Source organism: Oryzias melastigma, linkage group LG12 (assembly GCF_002922805.2).
Source record: "Oryzias melastigma strain HK-1 linkage group LG12, ASM292280v2, whole genome shotgun sequence".
Taxonomy (NCBI): Eukaryota; Metazoa; Chordata; class Actinopteri; order Beloniformes; family Adrianichthyidae; genus Oryzias; species Oryzias melastigma.
The window spans coordinates 1,685,375-1,701,784 of NC_050523.1; the positions used below are offsets into that span (position 1 = coordinate 1,685,375).

Below are 16,410 nucleotides of genomic sequence, written 5' to 3' on the forward strand. Positions count from 1 at the left end.
TAACTTTTTTAACATAATTATGAATAATAAAAAGCAGGAATATTATTCCAGAATAAATCAACTTAAACCTTAAATAACTTTTAATTTATATTTCAAATTATACAAGTTAGAGATAAACGCAAGATAACATCAGCTCATTATTAACAATAAAATAAAATGATCTGGAGGGCCGGATCCGGCCCCCGGGCCTTAACTTTGACACATGTGCTTTAGGCAAAAGTAATACACAAGTTTGTTTTATTAATTATACTTAATAAAGTAAAGCAAAAACACAATGTACTGTATGTGTAGGAAGTGTACTACTGACTAAATATGTTTATAAATAAATGAGTTTATAATTTATATATAGTACATAACGAGTAAACTTCAAGTATACTGCCTTACTTCTAGTACGTAATACATTTGTAGTACACCGAAACAAACTCCTTTTACCTCAGAGTGTTTCTAGACGACAGCCGTGATGAAGCAGCTCCTCACACCTGTGCGGATTCGTCGGCTCACACAGGTGAGCGGCGTCACACCTGTTCTGTAACCGGAGCCACAGACCTCCACGCCGACTCGTCTCTGTCCGTCAGGGAAACCCAAACTGAAGCCGGTTTCTCTGCAGAAACACGAGCGTTTCTGTTTCTGCTGGGAAACGTTTGTGATGTTTACTCATAAACAAACGAGGTTTTGTTTAATTTTGTTTAGAAAGTTCATTTAGTTTCTGATTGTTTACATTCGTCTCTCATTAGATGTTTTTTCTGATATTTGTTTGTTGGAGGAAAACACTTTAACTTTCTTAAAAACATATTTTTAATAACTTTAATAATAAAAGAAGTTCCAAGATAAAAGACTTCAATAAAGATCAGAATTTATTTCTGTTTACTCAAAAAAAACATAACATTTTTGTTCACAAAGATGTTCCAAATACTGGACAGGAATCATTTTGAAAGATTTCCCTGGAAGAAAAAATGAAATCTTTATTGGCATTAAAAACATTTTAAAATTAAAGTATAATAAATAGTTGTAAAATAAACTATTGTAAAATAAATAAATACATTTTTAAACTTAATTTTGTTTCTTTAGTTTTAGTGCTAAAGTTTCTTTATTCCAAAATCTTTAAAACAGATTTTTTAAATCTTCTCACGGAGACTTTCTTCTGGTTGTTTATCCCAATGAGATGATTGTTTGTTATTGTGCTTTATGAATACAATGAATTAAATATTCAAATTTTGTTATGCCTTTATTTTTATAAGTTTGGGATAAAAACTTTCTGCTTTTAGTTTTTTTAATTCACTTCTACGTTTTTGACATTTTTTTAAAAACTTTGAACACATTTAGAAAACTTTCAGTTTTAATATTTCAGTAGTTTTTAAAAAGGAAATCTTTATGATTTTTCTGTCTTTTATTCTTTAGGAATCAAGAAATAACTTTTCCTTTTTTTATTCAATTACATTTGAATATGAGTGTAATTTTTTTATCAGTTTATCATCCTGTGGTTTATCCTTCCATCATCCGTTCGTTTAGACTCGTTTGTCTTCCCTCCGTTCTGGTTCTGATCCCGGTTCTTTGCTCTGATGGAACAGTGGACCTTCTGGTTCTCCCTGGTTCTGAGGGCTTCCTGAAGAACATCAAGGAGAGTGGAGATGGAGCCCCAGAAATCCTGAGTTTGTCTTCATGAATGGACCCCCTTTGGGCTGAAGGTCAGCGGCGGTCTTCATGACCTGTATCTGCCGGCTGCTCGGGGTTCACACATGCTCAGCTGTCGCCGCCCGGACCGGCGCTCCAGAAATAACCCGACCCAGATCCTCCCCAGTTACAGCCTCAGAGGCGCCCCCTGTGGTCCGCTGTGGGAGACGCACAATCATGCATGTGAACAGACGATCCTCAACACACAAAAACTAATGCACACATGAACTCACACATGCATAAACACACAAATGAATCCACAACTGGAAAAGTCACATTACCTGTGATAATTCCAGTGTGAAGGCTTTTTGCTGAAAGTAGTTGCTGAAGACGCTGAAGCTTTTTGCTGAAAATAGTGACGCAATTTACTTTAATGTCTGAAGGGATTTGGTGAAAATTCAAAAGCTATTTCCGTAATGTTAAATGTCCTAAAGAACTATGAAAGAGCGCTGAAGTTGTCCTAAATTTCTGAAGAATTTGTAGTCAAATTGTTCTAAAATCCTCAATCTATGATAATTTTTCTAAAATAATTAGCTTATATTTGCTTAAATTTGAGCTAAACTCCAAATAAACCCAAAAAGCCTCAGTAGATGCCAAATTAGCCAAAAAAGCTAGCTTGTTGCTTAAATACTAGCTAAACTCCAAATTAGCCTAAAAAACCTGAGTAGATAAGAAATTAGCCCAAAACGTTAGCATGTTGCTATAATATTAGCTAAACTCTAGAGTAGCCTGAAAACCCATGTTGATAAGAAACTAGCCAAAAACGTTAGCATGTTGCGAAAATATTAGCTAAACCCAAAAATAGCTTAAAATTGTTAAGCAATTTAGTCAAGAACATTAGCCTGTTGCTAAAATAGAAGCTAAACTCTAAAGTAGCCTAAAAAAACATAGTGTATAAAACAGTGGCGGGCCGTCAGGGCCTGCAAGGCCTTCTCTGCTGGCCTAAAAATATCTGAATCACAGACTGATATTAATTATTATTTATTTCCGTGAATACGTATTCTATAATTCCAAATGCTCTGTCTTCGTCCTTTCATTGCTGTCTCCCTGGTTGCGCTGCTTCCAGACGTGTATTTTCCTATTTAAGCATTAACCAATCACATTGCAGCACCATTTGTTGCTAGGGTCAAAGAAATCTGCCCGAAGGCCTTCACAATCAGTTCTGCGGGCCCTGTAGCATACAATAATTGTCTACCAAACTGTTGCTTCAACCAATCAGATCTGGAGGAGACCACGTGATAGGCCAGCTAGAAGGCCCACGGAAACGTCAGGATTTTCACGAGCTTTGATTGGATAGCTCGCAGCTCGCTCTGGTTCTGCGTTATGTGACGGACACAGGTGCCGAGGAGCGGCATGTCAGGTTTGAAGATGTTACCAATGGAAAGCGTCTCATCGTCTGATTTTTGGTGGAAAATGAATGTCTGGGTAAAGTTGTGGCACAGTTTTGTCTGGCACGGGTAAAGGAGTTCCGTGACTCCGTTGAGCGGGAGTGAAGCTGAAATCTACGAGGCTCCTGAACGCACCACGGGCGCGTGCAGCGCATAATCCTCGCGCAAATATTATTTTCCAGACACAGACCTTGATCGATCACAAAAACTGATGTTTGTCTCCCTCCCGGACCACAAGAGGCTTCAGGAATACCAGAACATTTCCCGCATGTAGCTTTTTCCAGCTTATCACAGCCACGGAACACTTTACATCTGCCAAACGCATGGATTCTGCACGACAGAGTGATTGAAATCTTCCTGAGGATAGAAAGGATGGATTTTGTGTTTAAATAATCTGGATTTTTGGTGAGTAAAATTTTGCTATCTCCCTACATAATATTGAAATTTTATCAGGTTATTTTTTATGCTTTTGGTGTGTGTGTGGCAGCTGTACCTGCACTAGAAGTTTTATTGCCATAAAATAGTTAATGAGGGTTGGGTTGATTCAGATGGAGCACTACTGAAGGCCTAGGTGTGAAATGCCGCCACTGGTATAAAACAAACACCTAAACTCAGACACACACATTTAAACACACACACACACACACACACACCGTCTGTTGTCCAGTGTTTTGTATTTAGTGTTAATAAAGTTCTAAAAATACATCTGGCTCTTTGGAGTGGGTGTGTCTGATGGAGGCGGGGCTCATTTACCAGACCGCCTTTGGCTCCAAGCCAGTCTTCATGTCCAGAACCTCCTCGGTGCCGGTCCGGTTTTCCAGCAGTCGCTCTGCGTTTGCCGGGCCTGATGGTCTCTGCAGGTCCAACCAGCTCCAGAAATGAGAATTCTCTGTAGAACTTCTGAATTTAGAGCAAAAACTCTGAATTTAGAGCAGAAACTCTGAATTTAGAGCAAAAACTCTGAATTTAGAGCAAAAACTCTGAATTTAGAGCAGAAACTCTGAATTTAGAGCAAAAACTCTGAATTTAGAGCAGAAACTCTGAATTTAGAAACTCTGACATGCAGAGAAGAAACGACCAGAAGTTCAGAGAAACCCCGACGAGGAGCGATGAGAGTCCAGCTGTCAGTCATTAGAGGAAGTTATGCCGACCATGTGCCAACATTTACCCTCTGACCCCACCAGAGACCGGAGGACGTGACGAGGGGCGAGTCTGGGGGGGCATTTACACCCACTTTGGTTCATCATCTCAGAGTGAAATCGTACATCACTACAGCTAACTTCAAACCTTCACCTCATTCTCCTGATAATGTTCAATAAATCAAATAATGTCAATAAATCTTGAAAAAAAATCTTCTTTGTCTGCCAAATTTCCCAGCTTGGGATGAAAAAGTATTTAAATTCTATTCTATCCTGTTTTGGTTTGTTTTTGTTTGGTGTTGTGTGTTTTTTGTGTTTTGTTGCTTTTTTGTTGTTTGTTTTGTGTTATGTTGTGTTGTGTTTTGTTTGAGGTTGTTTTGCGTTTTTGTTTGGTGTGTGCTTTTTGTGCTGTTTTATTGTGTTTTTTGTTTTATGATGTGTTGTTATTTTGTTTCGTTTTGTGTTGGTTTGTGTTTTGTTTGGTTTTGTGTTGTGTTGTTTTGTATTTTTTTCTTTTATGATGTGTTGTGTTGTTTTGGTTTTGTTTTTTGTTATTTTGTTGTTTGTTTACTGTTGGTTTGTCCTTGGTTTTGTTTTGTGTTTTTTATGCTGTGTTGTTTTGTTGTGTTGTTTGTGTCTTGTTTGGTTTTGTGTTGTGTTTTTTTCTTTTATGATGTGTTGTGTTGTTTTGGTTAGTGTTTAGGTTTTGTATTATTTTGTTGTTTGTTTTGTGTTGGTTTGTGGTTGGTTTTGTTTTGTGTTTTGTTTTGTGTTTTTTTTGTTTTTTTTGTTTTATGATGTGTTACTCGCACATTTTTTACTGGAATGTTGTGAAATGGTATTACATGAATCGTTGGCTGAACGAAACGATGTAACATTCAATATGACCATATTAGGAATGTGGGCGTGGTCAACTAAAATCCTCTGTTGCTAAGGAAATCCTGAACTTTACTTTTGCTGAATCTTCTAAAAATTACATAAATTTGTTCGTCACCACCAGGCGACCCAAAAATACAGTGGTTGCTATGGAGATAAACCAACAGAAAAGCCACCAGGGCGGGGGTGGGGGTGGACAGCATAGTAACCTGCTTCTGGCTTTAATTTCACTTTAAGCTTGTAAAATCTGTGCACTGTTGTTGAACAAAATATGATTTAAGTAAAACCACAAACTAGTATTCAGATTTTCTTACAAGCCCTGCAATGGTACCGAGAGAACCTCGTCTTTGGCTGGGATAGGCTCCAGCGTCCTGTGACCCCAAAAGGCAGGAGTTGTGTTTTTGTCCATGAACAGAGCGTTCCTTCTCGAGCTGAAATCCTGTTCAGGAGTTCTGATCTTCCACTGCGACAGCCGCTCACCTCCGTTGATGAAGAAGTGCACCACAGGGTTCCGTCACGTTTCTGCCGGCCCGGTGAAACCAGAGTCCAGGCGGCGCTGTGGCCTCTGACCCCTCCCATAACCTCGACCTCTGTGACCTCTGAGTCCAACTGCTCTTTAAATGATCTGTTTAGTTCCTACATGGCGTCAGACTGATCGATTAAGTCATCCTTTCATACAGGGAGGGGCTGTTGTCCGTCGGGTTCTTGTGGGGGTGTAGACCTGTGGGTCGTTGGTTCTTGACCTTAAATCCGTGAGTTTTGGTGGTTCTTTTGGGAGGAATTTACAATGAAAAAATGCTTAGTCTTTTTTCACTTCCTTCTTGATGCTCTCAACCCGCCGGCTGCTGGACGGGGCAGATCCGACCTCCAGAACCCCCTCACCAAACCCCACATTCCAGCCCCCCTCACACAAACACACAACTCCCAAATCCTGCAGTTCCTCAAACGTCCACCGGAGGCTGGAGACTCCCGGTGTTATAGTGTGTTTTCAGGTTTGATTCTTTAATGTTCATTCGTGACAGTTTTGTGTCAAAAAAGTGTTTGTGTGTGTGTTTTATTTGTTTTTGTGTGTTTCATTCCAGTGTGCGTTTTTGTGTGTTTTAATCTTGTGTTTCTGTTTTTGTGTGATTTATTCTTTTGTGTGTTTTTCCTTGTTTTATTCCTGTGTGTTTGTGTGTTCGGATCCATCAGTTCAGGTTTTCCCTCCATCCAGTGGATCAGTGGGAGGTGTTTTGTTGATTGACAGGTGGGCGGACCTTTGGGTGAACTCGACAAAACTTTCACTTTTCTAGTCCCGCCCAAATGACTATTTTTGGCACAAAAGTGACGGTGGGCGGAGCAAACTGCGGTCAGTGAGCCCCTCCCACTTCAGGCTCTTTTCCTCTCAGGATGACGTCAGAGATCTTCCTCTTTCTCCAGACGGTCCAAACCTCCTTCCAGCACCAGTTTGTTTGTCGATGGAAGCTGGTCTTCATCCGGTTCTACCGTCTCCTCCCATCGACGTTAAAAACATCGGTGGTTTTTGGTCGTCACAGACTCAAATGAAGCTGCATGTTTCCACATTTCTCCACTGAAACGTTGACCTTGTTTTGTGAGCGTGGTGGTGAACAGCAGGGAGAAGGTCTGCGAGGACATCAGACGGACACGGAGCAGGAATGCCGGCCGGCATGCGCAGGCCGGGGGGGCATGCCGGGCAGCTGGGAGAGGATGGTTTGGTTTACACGCGCTCATGGCTTTCATAGTAACCGGATCCCTCAGACATCCCAGCTTCAAACAGCTTCTCCAAAACACAAAACTCCCAAACGCGTTGGAGCGCCGGCAGGAAACAAAGATGGCCGCCGGTCATGAGAAGGATTACCATCACAGAGGGTTAGGAGGAGGCCAGGACCTCCAGAGATTGTAACATTCTGTTTCTCCTCATCAAACACTGAAGATCTACTCTCCAGGTCCAGCAGGAAAAACTGCAGAAATTTAGACTTTTTAGAGCCTTTTCTCAAAAATACAACAAAGTTTTTTATCTTCACGCGTTTCCTGTTTTCTCTAAGAAAAACTTTAAATTCAAGAAAAGGACATAAAATAGTGATGAAGCGTCCTCGAGTCTCATCGAGTCCTGGAGGAAATCCAACAGGAAGTCAGAAAGATTCAGAGAAACAGGAACGTTTCAGCCACCGGTGTTGTGCCAGGATTCGTATCCCTACCAGAGTTTAATCCCCTGTCGCAGCATCGTTGGTTTGTCTCATATTTTGTCCCAAAAAGCGTAAAAAGAAGATGGATGTTTATGATCTCGTTTATTGTCACATTTACATTTTTCCCAACAAATTTTACATAAAACTATGACAGCTATTTGTGTAAAAATACTTTTGTTTGACTAATTCAGGATAAGAAACCCAATGTATGAAAGTGACTTTGTTAGGGAAACAATTAAAAACTGATCATTAATAAATAGTTAATACTTCTAATGCAGATTATAGGATTTTGAAAATTATTACTTTTATGTAGGAAATGTGAAAAAGAATTTAATGCTAAAACGTAAACATCCACTTTCTTTTTACACTTTTTGGTGCAAAATATGATGCTTGAAGTCAAACTGCAACAGGGGATTCAAATCTGGCAGGGATGCATATCTTGGCACAACACCTCTACTATTTTAGCTGTTTTGACTTTTTTTAAATTCCTTAAGCAAATTTGGAGTTTAGCTAATATTTTAGCAAGAGTTCAAGATTTAAAGGAAGCATATTTTAATGTTTATTTTTATTTTGGGTCAGAGTTCATGTGGAGTGTTGTGTTGATGTTTACGGAAAAACCTAAAAATGATAAACAGGAACATTTTTAAAAATCACAAACCACATTTTTAAAATTTCATTTTTAAACTGAAAAACATAAAAACATGATCTAAGATTTGCCCGAGTGTATTTTTGTAGCTTTTGAGGTATTTTTTTAACAGAAAGGTGAGAAACGGACCAAAATGTTTGGCTCGTTTTGGTTCCTGGGCTTCGTGATGCTGAATTCTTTGGTTTTTGGCTCCGTCTCATTGGATGAACGGATGATCTTCTCGCTGGTCAGATGTTTCTGTGGGTTTTGTTTTCCGGCTCACCACAGCGTCACGTCTTTGGAAATTGTTTTTTTTTAATAATAAATATGAATTTTGTCTATTTTTTAGCACAAACAAAAGTAAAAATATAAAAAGAACCCAACATCTCTTAAAATGTGTGTTTTTTTTCCGTGAGAGTAACTCAAATAACTTATTTTCAAAATAAAAGCTGCTCTGTGCCAAACGGGATCATCTCAGTGCAGCTAGTGACTGACTGATGTTCAGCATAAGATAATATGTGATTTTGTTCTTTTTCCCTCTTTGTCCTCAGCAGTCTTACACTGCTGGGTTTAGTTATTTTAGTTTGGGGTTGGTAGTCTTAGTTTGTGGGCTTTGATTGTTTGTTTTGTAGTTTTGGCTCGGGGGGACCTGCTGACTCAGACGGTCGACATACTGGGTCAGCGGTCTCCCAAAGAGCCGCATGAGGATCTGGATCTGCAGGTTCAGGTTCTGGTCTGGGTTCTGGTGTAAGTCTGTGTTCTGATGCCCGTTTCCGGACCCTGACAGGAGAGCACAGCTGACCCCTCAGCAGATGCTCGCCGCTCTGATATCTGGGGCGCTGGCGGGTTTGATCCCTCCCTGCGAGTGCGTTTAATGTGTCGAGCTGGCGGCCTGCGGGACGGTAATCCCAGGCTCTAACGCCGGGACCCTCAGGGGCCCCTGAGTGTCAGCAACACATTTTCTCTGCTGCAGCATCGGTGACACCTCCCTGCTAAATATACGGCGAGCGACGGCGACAGGTGACGCCGCTCCTCTACAGACCCGAGCCTGGGAGGTCACGGGGTGTGTGTGGGACGCAGGGGGCGGAGCCTCTGCGTGGGGAGTTGCAGCTGCTCGGTCTGAACGCTCAGATCCAAACGCTGCCCAGCTCTGGGTGCCCTCTTCTCTAAGCCAGCTGGTCTGGCTTAACGGTGCTTCTGCGGCGGTTTTCTTTGGTTTCTTGAAAGTTGTTCTTGTTTGATACAAGATTCTGAACGAGCAAACCCACAGCTGGAGCTGCTGGGATCCTTCCAGGTGAAGAGAAAGCGCTGGTGAGTGAAACCCCACAAATGAAGACCTTCAGGGGGAATATTTATGAAAAAATATCAAACATTTTATCTTTCAAAAGAGAAAAAAAGGGATAAAATAGTTTAAAGCAGGAATGTGCAGATGATGTCCACCACTAGGGGGCAGCAGAGAGGAGCAGGTCCATGTGTTGACCTGCTGAGCATCATCATGATGATCGCTCTCTTAGGCCCTAAACTTCATTTACAAGTTAAAGTCTAATTTATTTAGTGGGATTTTACAGCCTCTGTGACATTTTACGGTTTTTTCTTTTCAAGAATCGTCTTTGATTGCAGTTTAATTTGAGTTTTTATCTAAATTTAGAGTAAAAAACACAAAAAGATGCATCATTTGTTAAAGTTAATGACTTTCTCCTGTTAAATTAAAAATAAATACAGTAAGAAATATAGTATTTAAAAGAGAAAAATAAATTAGATAAATGTCTGTTTTTGTTCATTCTTAAAATTATTTTTAAGCGGACTTAATTGCTCTAACAACCTTTTCTGGTTCTCAAGTCCCTAAAACGCACTCAATACTGGCCTCTACTGGTGGGTCTCTGTTACTGCAACCACGTAGGAATTTAACTTAAAAAACAATCATTGTGTTTTTGTGTTAAAACACAAATTCTGTGAGCTACAAACTCCAGAATATAACAGCATAATTCGTTTTTTTTAGGCAATTAAAAACTGGGATAAGCTCCGCCTACAAATAACACATCAAGAAAAACAGATTCATAAAAATGAAAGTCATTTTTAAAGCGGTTTGAATTCATCTTTACATGCATTGTTTAGATTTATGTTTTAAATGTTCATTTATTCTGTTATTTCAAATCATTGTCAAAAAAATATGAAATTGCAAATTAAGTTTAAACCAAGAGTTGACAGAGGAATTTCACAGTTTTAATATTCAAACAAGAAAACACTCCATTTTAATTTTAGGGAAGTTGTTAAAAATCATCTTTTATTCAGTTTTTGTTTAGAAACTAGAGATTTTTTTTGTCTGAATCAGCTGAAATGAACTTCCTGATGTTTGTAACCATGGAAACGGACCAAAAACATGCAGTTGTTTGTTGTAGTTGATGGTGACTGGAGGTCAGAAAATCATAAACGTTGAAACATTAAACTTAAAATATGAATTAAAATGAACTGAAAGGCTCTAAAATGTGAAAAAAGCTGTTCGTCAGGTTTTGGTGAACAGATTTCATCTTAAACATTTTTGTTATTTGGACTTTAGTTGTGTTTTATCACAGTTCTTAACAACTTTTTGATTTGATGCTGACATTCTGTCAATTATACTTTCCACAAATGGTCTGAAGAGTTTTCAGAAAATGATGAGTCTTCTTGCAGCAGATTTAAAATCTGAGGTTTCTCCTTTACTTTATCTGCTGCCTCTGAACCGTAAACAATGAAGCCATTTTCTATGTTTACATGTTTTATGGATTTGTTTCTGTGATTTGTTTAAAATGAAGTGGTTTTAACAAATTGCCTTTAATATATTTTATTTTGCTTGTTAGAATGTAGATTTTTTTGTTTTGGGGGATTTTAGATGGTGAATTTGCATATTAATTGTTACAGAAACCAACAAATAAATAAACACAAACTTGAGTCACAGAAAAGTTACTTTTTTTGGTAAAAATTGTTCTGTTAATTTACTATGACATATATATATATACTTGCTACATTGGTTTGTATTCTAATGACTTTGTTTTGTTTTTTTTTCCTTTCTTAAAAATCTTTTTAAAACAAAAGACTGATTTTGATTTGAACAATTTGAGTTTAATGCATCAGTCTTGGTTTGATGTCTTTCTGGGGTCAGCTAGAGTTGTTTGAAATAAAATAAAACGTAAAGTTTAAAATGATAACTTGAACATTTTCAAACGTTACTCATTACTTCATCAGTAGTACTTTCCTTGAGTCCAGGTGTTGAATCCTAAATTTGACCCCCCGGGGTTCCTGTAGGCTTGGTGCAGTACCGGGTTTTCACGCTGGGTGGCAGCAGAGAGTCACGATCCTGTTTGAGTTTGTAGAAATGTCTAAAATAAAGTTTTTCAAAGTTTCATTCGATTCTCTTCTTTGTCTAAATTGTACTTTCGCCGCGTGCGTGTGCACGTGTGCCCGCCCCCAGGTGCTTACTGACCAGGCCAGGAGGCGCGCGGGGTCCGCGGTCACGTTCTCGGATGGACTGAACTGAACTGAACCACCGGAGCCACGCGGCGGAGGAGCGCGAGGACGTGCGGGACTTGAGCGGGAGGTAAGCTTCCACGCGCTGGGTGGGTGTGTGTGACCGTCTGCGCACGCGCGTGCGCGTGAGTGCGGGCTTTGACAGATAAACAACCGGAAAGGAAGCCTCTTTCTGTCCGCGCGGCGCTTCCTCTGCAGACGGCGCAGTCACGAGCGGCGGCTCACTTCCTCGCGCCTCCGGTGTTCGTCGGGATTTTTCCGCGCGGGTTTCCCGCTGAATCTGCTGGAAACACGCAGGACGTTTTCCTTGTTGGGATCGGCGGTGAAGCGCGAGGACCTGAAGGGTTTCTGTCATCTTCTGGTGAGAAAAGTTTAGGAAAAGTTTAAAAAAAACGGACAAAAATTGGCGCTGCAGGGCCGCGCGGAGGGGCTGGGGGGCCCGGGGCTGGCGTTCGTGTCGGCCCCCTCTGACCCACCCTTAGATCTGAGCTGAAATATTTAAAGAGAAAACCTGTAAAAATGTTTTAAAACTGTAAGTCATTTCTTAATAACTCAAATCTTAGTTAAAATAGAGTTTAGAGTTTAGAACTAAAATATTCTCTCATTTAGAATTCTGAAATCAAATTTTAGCAACCAATAAGCCTCTTTAAATCGAGAAGAGATTATTTTACCTCATATGGGAGGACATTATTTACGAAATGTTTGATTTCCCACAATATGAGCAACACATCCTTTTAAAATAACAATTTAAACCACCAACAATTCTCTAAAAATAGAATTTAAGTGAATCTTATTTTTCAGCAGTAAGAAAAAAAACACTTTAAGATCAAAATCTGCAGCATTCCAACCATAATCCAGATTAATTTGACGGAGAAACTTTATTGGCTTTACTTGTATTAGTGGAACAGGAACGGAATAGTTTACAGTGGATGTTTTTCAATCATATGCATTTTTATATTTATATATTTTCTTAAGATTTTGTCTGGTCAGTAGGTGGCACTTTTTTTTGTCTTGTTTTTTTTTTTTTTGCACTAACAACAAAAGCTTCATTAAATCTAATTTTCTTGGACAACTTTTTCAAAGGAGAAATTGTCTTAAATTTGTAACTCAAAGTTGGTGCAACCTGAGGTCGTAGGTCAAACAGGATAAACATTTACTGAACACTCTAAAGCTAAATTTTTAAAACTTTAAAACTGTAACTTTTTAACATAATTCTGAAGTAGATATATAGCATTACCTGCGATAATGTTAGTGTGAATGCTGGAAGCTGATAACTGAAAACACTGAAGCTGTTAGCCAGCTAAAATATTAGCTAAATGACAAATGAAATTAATAATTAATACAATTTTTGCAATTTTTGTAGGAATGAACAAACAAATCTTTTGGGGAAAAAAATCTTAATGTTGTTTTTCTTTCTTTGATTTGTGATAATTTCCTAAAAAGGTCACATTTAGTCGCATTTGCATTAGCTTTTCCTGAACATAAAAACCAAAACTTTTTGAACAAAACAAGGATTTTGGGGTTATTTCTGAAGATTTGAGCTAATTTGCTAAATTCATCGTGTTTGAGCTGCAGCTTTTTTTGATTGGAGAGAAAACAAAACTTGAAATCAATGATTTTATGTCGTTGGACAATTACTGTCGTGAAGCCCGTTGAGACAACGTGTTATATTATTATTACACTTTATTTATTTAGCACATTACAACTGCTTATAGCTTATAGCAACGTGCTTCACGATAGAAGAAATATATATAGATTTATATATTAGGATATATAAATACAATTGAATTGAATCGAACTATCGATTTTAGAGGTTTTTGTTTATTTTTTTTGTTAATTTGATAAATAGGTCACATTATTTTTTTTGCATTTTCTGAAAAGAAGAAAACTAAACTTTTTGAAAATAAGTATAAACTTCATTTTTTCCCGTACGTTTTTGCTAATTGCCTCTCATTTGATTTATCGCATTAGCTTTTTTCTGAAGGAAAAACCAAAATGTTTTAACACAGTATTTACATTTTTACTTTGTTTATCACATTTAATTTATATTTATTTTAGTAGCTTTTATTCTGAAACAGGGAAAACCCAAAACTTGTGAACAATATTTTTTTTACGTTGTTTTGGAAATTTTTGTAATTTGATTCTTGTTTTATTTTTTGCATTCACTTTATTCTGAAAGGAAGAAAAACTAAAACCTTTAAACAATATATTAATTTTAGAATCTTTTCTGTACATTTTTGCTAATTTGCTAAATGCTTCATGTTTCATTTCTGCGTTAGCTTGTTTCCATAGGAGAAAAAACAAAACTTGTGACCAAAACATCCATTTCTGAGGTTTTTCTGTACATTTTTGTAAATTTGTAAATGCATCACATTTAGTTTTTAGATTCACTTTTTTAATCAATGGGAAAAAAACTAAAACTTGTGAATGAAACATGGATTTCAGAGTTTGTTCTGTTCATGTTTGTTCTGATTTTTCACAGTATTGTGAGTTTGTGAACCTGCAGTCTCATGGAGTTCTGTGGTTCTGGAGAAAAAGATGGTTTGATTCTGAGTCTCCTGCTTTGTGATGACTGTATTTGGAGCGTCGGAACCGGTTCTTTTTTTAGAGCCGATCAAACCGTTTTTCATATTTCAAAGCTTATAAAGTCAGTGAGGTATCAAACCTTCTGCTGAGCATGTGCTTCAGCGTCTGCGCCACAGAGTGACTCATGCACTGCTTATAGAGGGGGTGGGGGGCCGTCCCCGCCACATGAAAGAGATCCTGTTGCATCTGAGGTCTTCATCTGGGACCGTGTGGGGGCCAGAACCTGTAATTTACTGAGCGGTTCTGTTGGACCTGATGAGGCCGTTTGTGGAGGCGTGGCTCCGCCTCTTTCATTCACCCAAACACCAGCGATTCGCTTTCTGCCGACTAAAAAACAACAAACACGCCTCTGGAAACCAGCTGTCAACTTTTCCAGGTTCCTGGACGAACTTCCAGGAACTTTGATCAAAGACCAGGAACGCTCCTGGAGCTTGAAGGTCCGCGGTGATGTGGAGGAAAACTGCTCCAACTTTCTGACTCTTCGTCTAATTCATTTGTCTTTTGGATTTCTGAAGGTTTTTATTTAAAAACGGGTTTTATCCTGAGTAGAAAATCGGTTTCTGCTGCTTTGTGAAGCTCCGTCTCGTGTTTGAGGGAAATCACATCAGTTGTTACTTTTCTGATTGAAAAATTACAGTTTTGAATGCTTCACATAGAACCGCCACACGCAACGTGTTTTGATTGCTTAATATGGAGCCACCACACTCGTCTTATGTGATTGCTCAAAATAGAACCACCTCAATCAGCATGTTTTGATTGCTTTAGTTTGAACCACCTCACTCAGTGTGGTTTGATTGCTTAATATGGAACCACCACACTCAACATGTTTTGTTTGATTAACATGGAACCACCTCACTCAACAAGTTTTGATTGCTTTAGTTGGAACCACCTCACTCGGTGTGTTTTGATTGCTTAACGTGGAACGGATACATTTGCCATGTCTTTATTGATTTGAATGCAACCATCACACTCCCCGTGTTTTGATTGCTTAATATGGAACCACCACACTTGTCGTATTTGATTGCTCAACATGGAACCACTACACGTGCCATGTTTTGATTGCTTAATACTGAACAGATACACTCAACATGTTTTGATTGCTTAATATGGAACCACCTCACTCGTCTTATGTGATTGCTCAAAATAGAAGCACCTCAATCAGCATGTTTTGATTGCTTAACATGGAACGGATACATTTGCCATGTCTTGATTGCTTTGAATGCAACCGTCACACTCCCCGTCTTTTGATTGCTCAACATGAAACCACATCAATCAGCATGTTTTGATTCATTAGCATGGAACCAGCACACTCGTAGTAATTTGATTACTTAACACAGAACCGCCAAACTCGTGGTATTTTGATTGCTCTACATGGAACCGCTACACTTGCTGTATTTGAAATGATTTACATGGAACCACCACACTCGACGTGTTTTGATTGCTTAACACGGATCAGCCGCACTCGTCGTTTTCTGATTGATGCTGATGTGATTGTTCAGGTGTGGATGGAGAACCAGCCGAGCTTTGAAACGGGTCGTAGACCGGACGGTGTTTTGTGTTCGATCAGACGTTCCTATCAGGAAAACCAACATTTATCAATCATTTAATTATTTTTTTCTTATAGATGAATAAGAAAAAAAAATCCTTCTCAAATAAAAAAGAAATATAATGCTGTTAATTTGGCCTCTGTTGGCTTCCGTAGTTCTCTCGTAGTTATTACGTTCATTTATTGTTTTAAAACTGTTTTACATTCTTCATTACTAACAAAAGTTTTCTAAAATCCTGTTAAATTCTGAACCGCTCAACAAACTTTTACACTCGTGTACTAAAAGTTTTTCAGGTAATTTCTGCGTTTTTTAACTTGTTTTGTCAGAGAAGGTTGTTTAAACTGTTAAAGCCTAAATTTAATTTATATTTCGTAGAAAAATCTTAAAGGATTTGTGTTGTTTTTGGTCCACATTCAGTAAACAAACATCAACTTGACCTCCAAATGAGTTTCTTCCCTTAAGGATCGTTGTTTTTTCTGGTTAAATAACATTAATAAGGTGTTCTGATGTGTCCGTCTGTGCCGGTGGAGGCGTCACGCGGCCCCTCTGGTTGGTGAGACATTAGATGTTTCCTAAAGGATGAGGTCATGGCGGCGTGTCGGGGTGAGTCACGGAGGCTGAGGCAGCAGAACTCCCGCAGACACTCGGGACCTTCTGGACCCACGACTGACTGAAGCTGTCGTGTTTAAGGCCACTCCCCCCGCCGCGTCTTATTGGAGCATCGCACCTGATCAGGTGATTGGATCTGGTACAGAACCTGAGATGGTTTCAGGATGAAAGCTTGTTGTAGCAGCGATACGGGAGGGATTTAAAGATCCGATACCCCAGTAGAGATCCCTGAGGAACTCCCCATGAGCTTTGGGTTCACCTGTCGGGTTCATTTAATTT

At 39.0% G+C, this 16,410-nt stretch overlaps 1 protein-coding gene across 5 annotated transcripts in view; it reads left to right on the top strand.

Annotated features, from left to right (window-relative positions):
- Positions 1-11,333: 11,333 nt before the first annotated feature.
- Positions 11,334-16,410, top strand: part of mef2ca (myocyte enhancer factor 2ca) — a 31,073-nt gene continuing 25,996 nt past the window's right edge. For 4 of the 5 annotated variants that reach the window (XM_024299489.2, XM_024299492.2, XM_024299491.2 and 1 more), the window contains exon 1: positions 11,334-11,459. The gene's annotated coding sequence lies outside the window, so the exon portion shown is untranslated. Of the gene's footprint in view, positions 11,460-11,612; positions 11,751-16,410 lie in introns of those variants that run through there. The other variant, XM_024299490.2, reaches the window with a different exon arrangement.